Here is an 11,699-nt window from a genome sequence, read left to right on the forward strand (position 1 = left end):
CAGTGTTTTGGACATTCTGCGGTTCTCAGCGCGAAGCATTTTGAGTTTTTCCGTTTTCCTGTCGGTGTCTGGGAGAAGTATAATATCTCCATTCTCATCATCTAACCCTAACCTTTGCACCTTAGAATAAGTTGCTCTAACCATTGTAAATTTCTGAGCATTCTCATGGTGTCGCAGAACTTCCTTAGATAGTTGTGTAATCTTACATTCCTGTTCGCGAATTATATCAGCCTGTATCCCAATTTTTCTCTCATTACTGCGTAGTCCTTCTGTGGCTCTTTTGGTTTTTGTCAGAGCTTCTTCTCTCTCCATTTTCAGTTTCATATAATCCTCCTGTGTACTCAGGAGGCTTTTTTCAAATTTGATCTTACTTTCCTTGGAGCTCTGAATCGTTTCAGCCAGCTTTATCTTGACCTGCTCCACTTGATTCTTAAGAAACTGATTCTCATGCTGTGACTTTTCTAGGAGTGTCTGGGTTTCAACAACCTCTTTCTCAAGATTTGCTGTAGAAATTTCCAGTGTGTGGTTTTTTTTCTCCAGGATTGCTTTGTCTGTATGAGCATGTTTACATTTCTCCTGGAGGATTTGGTGTTGTAAATCTAGTTTTGACAACTTCATCTCAAATTCATGCAAAGACTTGTGTAGTGAAGTGACTTCCTTTCGTAGGCTCAAATTTTCTTCATCTTTGCGCTTTAATCGCTTCATTGATGTTTCTTCATTCTGGCGATTTCTTTTCACCTCCAGTTCTGTCTCTTGTGCAGCTTTGCGTTGTCTCTTAATCTCCTCTTTCTGAGCATCGATTATTTTTTGTTTTGCATCCAATACGTTCCTAAAATTGTCAATTGTGTTCTCTCTAGTTCTCACGAGATCTGACTGCTTTTTAAGCTCGACTTTAAGGGTCTCTGATTCATTTCGAAATGTTTTTGCTTTTAGGAGAGACGCGTCTAACAGTATTTTCAATTTTTGGTTGTCATCCGTAAGCTCTTTCACCTGTTTTTCTGCGTCCAGCGCTCGTTCTTTGTACACCTTCAGTCCTGAAACTTTGTCAGCCAGGTCACGTCTCCGTGCCGTTTCAGCCATGAGAGAACATGTCTTATCTGCAAGAGTTTGTTCCGTGTTTTTTAACTGACCTTCTAGTTCCTGAATTCTAGTTTCACGTTCCTGAAGTTTAGTCAAAATCCCTTTAAATTTGTTAGTAAGTTTAAAATTTTTAACCTCTAGCACTTTCATTTCCTTCTTCTGCAGATATGTGATCTGTAGCTGTTTCCGTAATTCTCTTTCAGTTTGTTGTAGTCTCTCCTTGGACACAGAATTTTCTGTTCGGTTGTCCTCTTGCTGTCTTGTTGTGTCTCTAGCTCTTTCACCCCCATTTCTTGTGAGTTTTTTATGTGACTGGGGATCACTGTCAGTTAATTGATCCGAGCTGGCCTTGGTCTGCGAATCTTGTGTTGAACGCTTCATTTTCTTCTTGTTTTTGGATAGCAATCGTTTTGCTTCTCTAAATCACAGAAAGTAATCTTACCTTGGAACTCTTGGAACTCAATGACTTTGACATAGTCGGGGTCATTGACTATGTCAAAGTCATTGTCTATGTCATCACTATGTCATGAGTGATGTCATGATCTTTGTTCCCATGACATCACTGCTCCTGCAGCAGTACACTAAACAATGAGGGTCTATCTCACTTGAAAAGTCAATAAAAAAATTCCCCCTGACCAAAATACACTGCAAAATATTAAAATTACTTCCAGAAAAAAGAAACCTATTTGTAAAATTTTAAAATTGCTTTAAACTCATAAATCCGCCTGGAGTATTAATATTTTTTGGCTTAGCGATGGTCAGCTTCAAATCCAATTACATACAATTCAATTCAGTTCATTTGTAGTAATATAGAGTTCAGTTGATCATTTTAATATTAAAACGTTGTCAGTATAAGGAAGCTAAGCCAATGACATCTCTTCATTACAGTAATCCCTCCATCTGAGTATGTTTTAACTTTGGAAATCAAACTTCAAGTATGTGCAACAAGCTAACTATGCTTTCCAAAATGAGTTCTTAATGTTTTAACATAGGAGAAATCAACAGTGATAAAATAAACTCGAGGAGATAACATCCCATAAAACAGCTGGGTTAAAGTAAACCCCTTCAGGTTGTTGTTCCACCCACTGCTGGATATTATATCAACCAGAGTAGCTCAGGGTCATTTAACACAACAGGGTTTAGTTACACGTTTGACACCGCATGCTGTGTTAGGTTTTGAGCTAACATGTCATTTTAACGCAAGCTAGGGTTGAATTCAACAGAAATCCAACAGATCCAACAAGCATTTCTAAATAAGTCATGTATGGGTTATAAAGAATGATTCATCTTCTGTATAAGCTTTCACTACAGGGTGAAAAACATCTAGAGGCCATTTAAAGTGGAGAATTCACTAGTTCCTGTAGTTTTACTAGTTATTGTGATCAAGTGGAGAACATGCAAAGTTCATGTCAGCTGATACAAATGTTTCCTGACTTTATTAAATTTAGGTAAAGTTAGGAATGTAGCAATAAAGGGGGGAGAACCATCCATAAAAAGATAATCATCATTTCTTTCTATGAAGTGCTTTAAATCAGGGGTCTCAAACTCCAGTCCTCCAGTCGCTGTCCTGCAGTTTTTAAATGTGCCACAGGTACAAAACTCTGGAATCAGATGGTTTAATTACCATTTCATTTAACGGTAATGAAATGGCACAGTTTTCATTACCGTTGAAAACGGTAATGTGTAGATCAGTTCTCCAGCGTCTTGCTAATGACCTAATTATTCTAGTCAGGTGGTGCAGCAGAGGCACAACTAAAAGTTGCAGACAGCGGCCCTCGAGGACTGGAGTTTGAGACCCCTGCTTTAATAACCATCCCAATAAACTACAACCACCTGCCGCTCAGAAGCTGTTTGCCAAACGCTGCCACACAAATGACACCAAGCTCTCAAAGTTTCCAAAAACAGGCGAGATTTTTTATTACAGTCAAATATTCAGCCGGAAACACTGCATCACCAAAGCGCATACTACCCATCATACTTATTTTTATTTAAATTTTTAAAAAGTAGTGGTGGAAGTTAATTTAAGTTAAACAATTTTTTCAATTCAAAACTTCTTTTTACTGAGCTCTACAACAAAGAGTATATTGTAATTTGTTATTTAGGTTATTCAACCATCAGACTGGTGCAAACTGCTTTATACACATTGAGAGTTTAAATGTTTGAGGAAACTGTGATGTAACTTCTTTAAAAATATACTTTTTTAAAGTGCAAAAACATAAAATCTTATCAATTTATTTTTGTCTAAAAAAATTAGTAAGATTTATTTTAGACAGCAGTAAGATAAGTAAATCTTACTACTGTAAATATCTTAGTTCACTTGAAATAAGACAAAATTAATATACAAGTAACTTTTCAGTAATATGCATGAGCTTGTTTTCAGTAAATACTCCCTTAATATAGATGAAGAAAGTACTATTTCCACTATCAGATTATATCACTGCACCCGTTACCTAGCAACCCCAGCCAAGCCAGGCCCGTTACCTAGCAACCCAGTTCTAGTTCCACTGGCAGATTATCTCACTTATACGGCTAAAAGTTATACTTATATATTTCAATAATTAAGGAATGTGCTAACACAAACATGAAGGTGTCAAGAATCAAAGTTTATATTTTCCTCAGCAGATGAAAGATTTTACTTTCTCTTTCTTAAACAAATTTTCAGTATTTTCTTGGCTTTCTGTGCTTTTCTCTCACTTCTGTAACAGGTGGCACCATTAGGTGTCGCACTCTCTCCACAGCCTGTGCCTCCATAAAAGGGAAGCTGGAAGGGTGGTGGCCAGGTGTCAATTTCCCGTGTGTTAGACCAGCTGTGTGTTGGGCCCACGCTGTTTGCTGGCTCTGGTGTGGATGGAGGGGTTGTTGGACTGCAGGAAGAGATTAGTGTGTTGCCTGGCCTCTCAAGAACTGATCTCTGTATATTACAGCATAGGGATCCTACCATTGGTTCTTTTATGCAATTTTGGACCAGGGGTAGGATGCCTGACGCAAAAGAGAGAAACGAACTTGATAAGGTCACCCGGGAATTGGTTCGACAGTGGAATCGGCTTAGGGAGCGAGAATCAATCCTGTATCGCTGCGTCCACGCTTCTGATGGGCAGACTGAGGTCGAACAGTTGGTGTTACCTCAGTGTTTGCAGGAAGGTGTCATCCGATCACTTCATGATGATCACGGCCATCAGGGGGTGGAGCGGACTTTGCAGCTGGTTCGCTCACGGTATTATTGGCCCAACATGTATTCGGATGTAGAAAAATGGTGTAAAAACTGTGAAAGATGTGTGGTGTCATAAGCTCTGTTGCCAAAAGTTAAAATCTATATGGGCACAATTAAAGCATCTAGGCCTAATGAGATTCTGGCAATAGACTTTACAGTTTTAGAACCTGCTACAGATGGGAGAGAAAATGTCCTGGTAATGACTGATGTTTTCTCAAAGTTTACACAGACTGTTCCTACGAAAGATCAGCGTGCTAGCACGGTTGCAGAGGCGCTGGTGAAGCACTGGTTTCAACTTTTTGGGCCCCCAAGCCGGATTCACTCCGACCAAGGACGAAATTTTGAAAGTAATTTGGTTCAACAGCTTTGTAAACGCTACAAAATTGAGAAAAGTCGCACTACCCCTTATCATCCTGAGGGGAATGGGCAATGTGAGCGTTTTAATCGCACCTTACATAATTTGCTTCGAACTCTCCCACCTGAACAGAAACGCAAGTGGCCCCGCCATATTTCCCAAGTCACCTTTGCATATAACACAACTGTCCATCAAACTACTGGCATGACTCCCTACTTTTTGATGTTTGGTAGGAAACCACAGTTGCCTGTGGATTTTTTTGTGGGATTGAGTGAAGATGAGGGTGGTCTTGACCTGCCCTTGGAAGAGTGGGTTGAAGAACACCAAAAATCACTAAATTCGGCTTATGAAATGGTAAACCAAAAAGTAGAGAATAGAATAGCTCAGAGAAATCAGGATGTGGATGTTGCTGCAGGTTTTCAGGATGGAGACTTGGTATACACACGAAATCATTCAGTGAGGGGTCGTAGTAAAATCCAGAATTTTTATGACCCAATTCCATATAGAGTAGTTCACCCACCTCCTGATCGAGGGGTAGTCTACTCCATAGTGCCTGTGGGTCAGGAAGGACCCCTTCGTCAGGTCCACAGGGCTGAGCTTAGAAGTGTCCCTGAAAATAGTGGCATAGACCGTTGTCAAGAACATGGTTTGGAGAATGTGCAGATAAAAGTTAGGGTGGGAGATGACATGGTGGATTTGCTGGAATCTGAGCTTCAGTCAGATGTTGAGAATGATGAGGTTGGTAGTTCTGAAAATCCAACTTTTGATGTTCAGCCTCTTTCTGACCAGGAATCTGCACAGGAGATTGACACAGCCACCACTCCGGAGCTTAGGAGGTCAGCACGGAAAACTGCAGGGCAGCATTCCAACCCTTATAGGCTGCCCTGCTCTGTGCAGAAGAAATGATTCTGGTTTTGGGTAACAGTTTTTTAGGTACATCGTCGGGTCGCCGATGCATAATGGTGGGGAGGAATGTAACAGGTGGCACCATTAGGTGTCGCACTCTCTCCACAGCCTGTGCCTCCATAAAAGGGAAGCTGGAAGGGTGGTGGCCAGGTGTCAATTTCCCGTGTGTTAGACCAGCTGTGTGTTGGGCCCACGCTGTTTGCTGGCTGTGGTAGGTTGGGGGAAATTGTTTTAAAGTGATTCTTTTAAGTAAGTTGTGCTGATGTGGTGTTTTTATACAGGACTGCATTATTGATGGTGTTCGGCTGGTAGCGTTACCTGGGCGTGGGTGTTCGACGCCGCAGGTAGGTTTTACATTGGTCTTTTTAAGCTGAATGAATTGTGTGTTTATATATTGTTTTATTTGCTAGGGTTGCACCAGATTGGATATACCAAGATTTGATTTGGAAGTGTTGATTTATGCAATGCAGGTAGGCAGTGTTTTAATGTGTTTTAGGTTGATTTGATTAAAATGATTTAATATGCATTTAGTAATTTTTGTGTTTTTGTTTCACAGTTTTTGCACTGCCTCCTGCTGTCCTTTTTAGCGTTTGTTTTTTCTTTTTGTTAGTCCGCCCAGTTAAGATCGTTTTGCTTGTAGTACTTGTGAGGGCTGGCTGACAACTTTTCCATTCATTTTGTTTGTTGTTTATTTTGTGGCACTTCCCTAAATACTTATATCCTGTTTGGTGTGATCCCCATGTTGGGTTGACAACGAACGGATAAAGCTAGCGGGAATCCTTCATGTACTTAATAATAAATATCAATAATTAACTTAATTCCTGTTGTTGATTATTACGCCTTGGCTGGTCCAAGCTATAACACTTCCTTTTCTTCATGTGCTTTGCTTTATAGCACTCGATTCATGTATTAACAGAGAATAGATTAAAAATACCAAATAAACAAAAAACTGTCTATATATAAATGGTTGAAAACACAAGCAAAGATTAACCTTTAGCTTTGTAGCAGTGATTATGGAAACAAATGTTTTATGTGCCGTAAAAAGGTTGAACACAAAAACACACTGAGCTTTTTGCAGACACCACAACTTTGCATATTTATAACTGACCATTTGTTGAGTGTCTGCATGTTTTCACAACATATTCTAAAAGCTTATTAAGCTATTATTTGTCCTCCTTAACGGTTTTATCCTTTTTGCAGCCTGTGAGGAGCTGTGAGGAAAAAAATAGTTAAACTATTATTTTCAGTAGTTACAGAAAGACTCTTAAAAGCAAAAACTGAATGTGAATTCCTTCAAATTAATTTTTTAAAATGTTTTTAGATGACAAGCCATTGTTTGAAATGCAACTTAGCAAAATATGCATTGGTAATACATTTTTCTGTGGATAATTTACTTTAAAAAGAAAAATCTGAATAAACGTATTCACAAACCATGAGCGACAAATAGGCAGAGGTCCACTGTATGTTGATTCAGTGGCCATTATAAATAAAAAAAAGGATAAATTTTGAGTTTAAGATCGTTGACATCGACATTTCTGAGGTCCACAAATTGAAAATTTGCAGCAATGTATTAGTGTCATTGGAGATGGACAAAGGAAGCAAATTTCTTCCAAAACTGTCAAGAAAAAACAAAGAAATCTGAGTTTGAAAAGTCAGAAATTTGCCACAAAAAGCCCAGATATTTTGAGATTAAGCTCAGAAATTTTAGATAAAAAAAATAAAGAAAATTCTAAACTTCAAATGTTGAAAATGTGCAAGAAAAAAACTTTAATTTTCATATTAATCTCAGAAAACAAACAAAAAAACAAACAAACAGGGGAATTTCTGATTTTGAAAAGTTTGGTAGAAAAATAATAATAAAGGTATAAATTAATCTCAGAAAGTTGCCAGTAAAAACTTTCAGAAGATGAAAAATGTCCAACTTTTGGAAGTCTTTTTCTAGAAAATTGAAATGTATCTCAAAATTTTAGCAAATTTTTGACTTTTCATACTCTGAAATTTCCTTGTTTTTTTTTTTTACCCCTCCATGGGTCTTTTGTGGGCTCTATATGACAGAAGGCTGACAGGAAACGGGGAAGGAGAGGGGGGAAGACATGCGGCAAATGTCGTCGGGTCCGGGAGTTGAACCCGCGACGGCCGCGTTGAGGACTGAAGGCCTCCAAATATGGGTCGCGCTAACCACTACGCCACCACGGCACGCCCATTTCCTTGTTTTTTCAAGACAATTTCTTTTAATCTACAACGGCACTAATACATTGTCGTAACAGTCAAATTTTGGAATGAACAGAGAAATTACTCAGAAAAAAATCAAATATAAATAATGAATTCCACACAAACAGAACGGCCATGTTGTCACTTCCCCAAGATGATTTTTTTATTAAAATTTAAGCTGTAAATAATGTGGAAATCTTCTGGAAGAAGACGGATGAGCAGCATGTGACAGTGAGCAGCCATTACTCTTAAAGGCAGCTGGTTTAACAGCCGTATCAGCAGCAGCGACAGCAGCAAACATCTTTTAAATGTAACCGCCTTTCCCTATATATGTAATATATACACATCTATAACTTTTCCCTGTGCAATTTTAACCCGTCCACAGACCTGCTTTAGAATCCTCTGTTTGCAATCAATCACCTGGAAAGGTCACTGTCCAGGAAGAGGATTTTTTACGTCAGGCTCAGTTTGACAGAGAAATGTTTAATAAATCTGGTCAAGCTGGGTTTTGTGTTTTCATTTGTCTAAGACAACAGTCTCCTCTGTTCAGATTCTCCTTTCTGCTGACAAACCATTCACCGTTAGCGACGTTGTGTACTGCTCTCATAGATTTCCAATGCTTTGCCTAAATGAACTAATTCGGGATAATCACCACTGGGAGCGTTTCTGCTGCTACTCAAAGAAGACGATCCGACCGACATTCACAGTGCCTTCACATGTGCAACAAGTTTGTGTGAAATAGATGTTGGTTTTTCTAAATGTTCAGGTTTCTAGTTCTGGAGAATATTAATGTTAGTATATTACATTTTGGACAGGTTATTACAAATAATAATGGGATAATTTATGTAACACGGACCAGGACAGTGAAGCGGGCATTTTTTGACCAAAGTTTTAAAAACAGATTCTGGAGGAAAAGACGACAGGAAGTAAAAGAATCGTCTTTTTGCCCTCCAGTGTTGTTTGCATGCGCATTATTTCTGCATGTAAATAATAAAGTGCAACATGTCTATAGGGTTTACTGTTATTTACACCAACAAAAACATCAACTGAAAAATAAAACTCAGAATATTCACTCATATTTTAGCATCTAGACATATTTCTGATTTATTACAAATATTTGAAGTGATCATGGTTTGTATGTCAACAATATTAATTCTGTGCATACGAAAAGGTGTGTTAAGGTAAATATTTCTCTCCATTTTTACTGTTTCATGTGAAGGACTTGACATGTGGAGGACGTAACAGAGCTGACAGCACACAGATCCCATCTACAGCATCAGTTCTCCTCTCCAACAAGTTTTCACTCTGAACTTTTGCCCTTCGCTCCTCAGCCTCAGGCTCCCAATCACTCCTTTCTTTTACTCACAACACTTCCACAGGTGTATTGTTTTTCTCCCCAAGCCCCAGTTTCATCTTGAGCCTAAGCACTCACCTCTAGCCACACTAAAATAAACAGCAGAATTTCTCTTTTATTTTCAGTGCTCACTTCACATTTTTCCATAGAAAACATGCTGTCATCTCAAGTCAAACACAAAAGAAAAGAGACAAGAAAAGCTTTTTCTTTTTTACTGATGCTGAACTAAGAATTTTTTTTTTTACAAAATTGTGCTTACTATTCCTTTTCTGTCAGGTTGTCCTGGTTTAAATACCGCTCTGATTTTGGGTGAATTTGCATTTCTTATTTTTCAGAATGAATTGTTTTCCACTGCCTCACATCCAACCTAAAACTTCCCACAAAATCATCACATTGTCCCAATTTATAAAGTAAAACCGAAGTTTCAGATTTGCGTAAAAGTCAGAGCAACCAAATGCAGTTAGAGGTTGAGTTTTTAGCAAGCAGAGTCCACCTGTCTAGAATTTAAACTAAGAGTTGATGTAACCCTGAAGGGAACAAAACACACTGTAAAAAACAAACAACCCTTATTTTCAACTGAGAGCAAAGAGGTTTCAGTTATTATGTTTTCATACCTGATAGTCTGGTAGACTCGGTTCCATTGGGGACCAAAATTGCAACATTTGTTACATTTTCAGCTGCACTGTGTCAAACAAAGCAAACCCTTTGAAAAACTTGTTCCCCTCCTGGCCTGTGGGGGCGCTGCACCAAGAACTAATAAAGGAAACAACACAAAACCCTTTGAAGAAGACTGAGCGCAACTTCCTTCTTCACAAAACATCTGATTTTAGGGTTGCAGGATTTGTTTGTCATTGGTAATAGACTATGAGCCATTTCTCCCGCTAGCGCTAGCTTAGCACATTTATTTTGGTTGTAAATCTGAGAGAAGTCAAAAAATTAACAAAAATAACAGATGTAACCAAAATCGAATGCCTAAGAGTTCTAATTTATTAAAGTGTATAATAAGCAGAAAGTATTTATCAACAAAATGATAAATGCTGTCATTTATTATTCAGCTAAACTCTGTTAGTTTACTTTATAGTAAACTAAAAGAGAATTATGTGTAAACTAACGGCAGAGTTTTATGTCAGTATATAAATAAAACAGGTTATTTTGTTATTTAATAAATCTGCTCGAATCAAAAAGTTAGAATTTTTTTATAAATAGATTTTACTTAGTGGTTGTAATATGACAAAAGGTAATAAATATTAAAAAGTATTTTTTTTTAAAAAGCATCTAACATTTAGAAAATAAATTCACTTAATGGAAGCACGGCAAATAAAAAAAACAACTCTCGATTTCCAATAAATAGTTTTGGTGTTAGGATAAGGTAGTTTTCATTTCACTGAAACAATTTTTCGCATAGCATGATCAACAGCCGGATGTTGCTACTGGCGGAAACGACAAAGAAGACGATGACAGGAAGTGGTCGGAGGATCTGATAACGATTTTATTCATGTGTGATTTTAATTACGTTTCGTATTTAATAGAAACACCACAATTACTAAATTGTGTTTTTTTGGCATCAGCTGAATATCGGCAAAGTTTTGCAGACATTTGTAATGGAAACGCTGCCACTGTATGTGACTAACCTCAGCCGATGCATTGATATGCTGATTACTTTTAAGTCACTGGTGATTCAAATTATTCCACTCCAGACTTTCTGCTTTTTTTGATATAAACTTTGCCATCAGCTGGTTTTAAATGACGTTTTGATTGTAAGTAGTTTTTTTCTTCTTGCGACCTGAATGTCAGAAAAGATGTTAAGGCTCTCTGTAATTACGTTGCATCGCTGTTATTGCCAATAGCTTTGGGAAATATTCTCAGATAATAATTTTTACTGTTGACTTTTAATATAATGTCATGAAAATATGAGTATGTGACTTCTCCTCAATGCTCTACTTTGGCTAAGTGTTTGTTTTTTAACTTTGTACCGTTCAGAAATGCACAAAATCTCACCTCTAACATATGGATTCATATTCAAAATATGAATATTTTGGTACAGTTAAAACACTGAATATAACCTTGTACTGTTTGTTTGTTGTCAGAATATTTTAATGCTCTCTGAGTTCTTGGTGTTTGTTTCCAGCTGGTTCTCATCATTTCGCCCTGGAAAACTCCCTCACTGAAAAATGTAAACAAACATGTTTTTGTAAAAATAACAGAATCTACTTTTCATAATGCTGCCTCAAGGATGCAGACCAAAACAAAATAATACAAAACAATCCTGACTTGTGTGTTTGTCAGAATGAGGTAGCAGAGAAGGCCAGACAGACGGACAACGATTGACTCAAGTTGTTGAACCCAGAAGCCGAATCGAATCAACAAAACAGTTCCATCTATTTGTTGAAAGGGGACATTATGCAAAATTCACTTTTGTACATTTTTACACTTCCATTTTGGTTTCCACTGCTTCTACAAAAAGCCCAAACGCTCTTTCATTAATAAATTAATGTTTTTTGGTGTTTGGAAAAAGAGCCGTTTCAAAAACCTTCTAGAATATCAATTAACTTTAAATTCAAAAGAACATTTCACACTGGAAC

At 37.7% G+C, this 11,699-nt stretch overlaps 1 long non-coding RNA gene across 1 annotated transcript; it reads left to right on the forward strand.

The window, feature by feature from the left end:
- Positions 1–5,600: 5,600 nt before the first annotated feature.
- On the forward strand, positions 5,601–6,370 carry LOC116726256 (uncharacterized). The gene is made up of 3 exons (XR_004340572.1): positions 5,601–5,896; positions 5,963–6,022; positions 6,109–6,370. It is a non-coding gene; the product is annotated as an uncharacterized LOC116726256 (long non-coding RNA).
- The last annotated feature ends 5,329 nt before the right edge of the window (positions 6,371–11,699 follow it).

This window comes from Xiphophorus hellerii, chromosome 9 (assembly GCF_003331165.1).
Source record: "Xiphophorus hellerii strain 12219 chromosome 9, Xiphophorus_hellerii-4.1, whole genome shotgun sequence".
Classification (NCBI taxonomy): domain Eukaryota; kingdom Metazoa; phylum Chordata; class Actinopteri; order Cyprinodontiformes; family Poeciliidae; genus Xiphophorus; species Xiphophorus hellerii.